Here is a 2,071-nt window from a genome sequence, read left to right as displayed (position 1 = left end):
TCGTACGCCGATCAATTTCCCAAAAAACTTTTCTGTGAAATTGTACTTTCTTAACTTCTGTTTTTGTAATCGATGATATTTCACATATTCTCGGAAGTCTCTGAGGCAGATATAGTCCAAACAACGTTTACCAGTTAATATAATTTGCGAAATTGACAAAAAAAATGCGAAAAGTGGGTAAAAGTATAGAAGCATTAGTTTGTTGCTCCGTACGAATTAGAAAACATCAAATTTCCAATGAAGTACTTTTGAACAGTTGTCCGAATATTTATTGCTTCAATATTTCTATCGATTGATCGTCTTTTTCTTGTTAATTTCGCAACTTGCATAAATAGCTATTTTTGTTGCAATATATATCTATTCTGGAGATTTTCGAGAATACGTAGAATGACATTGTTTATAAAAAATAAGTTCGTTTGGAAATTGATCGGTGTACGAATACTTTCTACACCCGCTGTAGGTGGAAGGAATGAAAAATAAACACGATGCTTGGAGCGATGGTGACAAGTAGCGAAGCGTTGACGGTGTTCGAACAACGGGGGCGTTGCACGCGCAGCGTTCTATTTCATTTACACGCGCTATTACGCAAATGATACGTTTCCCTGCGATCTTTAATTTAAACGCCACCCGCTGACCGAACCGCATCGGAACACACGCGATGATAACATTCCTCTCTCGATCGCAGCGGTTTCAAAACAAACTCGGGTCCCGAAGCGGTCAACAAATTTGTATTTTTGTTGCGATCGGGGGTCGTTGTACTTGGAAACGGTCGCGATCTGTGATTCACGAAATACATCGCTGAAAATAAGCCGCTATTCTAAAAGGCAAACAATAACGATTCATCTAGAAATAGTCGAATGCAAAGTTACCCGGAATAGACGAACGTCGGGACAGGGAATTTCAACAGAAATCGATAAGATTATCGAGCGTCGAACTGAATCGGAACTACGGGTTATCGACGATCGACAAATAAAGAATTCCGGTGGTAAACTTCGCGAATCGCGTCGTACGGAAACTGAAACTTGTAGAGCACGACAAATAATTTTAAACTGTGACTCATTTCGGCGAGTTTCAGAGATCGCCGACTTGCATCTACAAACCAGTTTTTTTTTTTTTTTTTTTTTGCGTAACCGTTACTCTCGATTCGACCTTGACAGAGTCTGTGAAGAAAACACGGGAGAAGATAGTGTCGCATGGGAACGAACCAAAATAAATATACGGTAACGAGAAAGAAGTTTGTTTCCTTTTTCTATCTCGAAATGTAAGGTCGGAATGCAATGCGTTCGAGTCCCTTTGGATGTATTAGGTTGTCCGAAAAGTTTCTTTCGTTTTATTAATAATTAATATATACACGATATCGTATGTTTTATGGTACATTACTGAATTGTGTACGATTCATTTCGCTTCGTTACTGTTACAGCATCAATGTCTAAGAAATTAGATTGTCTATTTATATGAACACTGCCACAGAAAATAAATGCAACTCGAAATTGAATGCGACTCACGAAAGAAACTTTTCGGACAACCTGATACATCAACCGAGAATCTATGTTGATAATAAATTAGCATAATAAACCTTTGAATATTGTTACACTCAAACGTATCACGGACGAAGTGGATAAAATTCTCTTTGAATAATGGATGACCGATAGAAACTATGTAACCGATTTTTCAGATAAGCTTTTATTCGTTCTACGTGAAACGCAATTTGATTGCACAATTCAAATTGCAGTTTGCATTGAATATATAAAAAAGTAAAGGTTGTTCGTAGATTAAAATTTTGTCTACCTATGGCCACGGAATGGTTCTTATATATATATAAAAAAAAAAAAAAAATCCAGCCAACTCGCATCTGACGAAGGATACATTAGGTTTATTATTATTTAATTATTCGTTCTGAAAGAGGCATGAAAATAAATACAATCCCAATTAAATCCTTCAGAAATGATTTCTGTACCAATATCTCAACTGCACCTGACGAAGGATACATCAGGTTTATTATTATTTAATTATTCATTCTGAAAGAGGCATGAAAATAAATACAATCCCAATTAGATCCTTCAGAAATGAT

At 36.4% G+C, this 2,071-nt stretch overlaps 1 protein-coding gene across 4 annotated transcripts in view; it reads right to left on the bottom strand.

The window, feature by feature from the left end:
• LOC128881152 (calcium release-activated calcium channel protein 1-like) overlaps positions 1-2,071 on the bottom strand; it is a 16,986-nt gene that overhangs the window by 6,181 nt on the left and 8,734 nt on the right. The gene's annotated exons all lie outside the window — the stretch shown is intronic.

The sequence above is a fragment of the Hylaeus volcanicus genome, chromosome 8 (genome assembly GCF_026283585.1).
Source record: "Hylaeus volcanicus isolate JK05 chromosome 8, UHH_iyHylVolc1.0_haploid, whole genome shotgun sequence".
In the NCBI taxonomy this organism is placed as follows: domain Eukaryota; kingdom Metazoa; phylum Arthropoda; class Insecta; order Hymenoptera; family Colletidae; genus Hylaeus; species Hylaeus volcanicus.
This window is presented reverse-complemented; position numbering and strand designations above follow the sequence as displayed.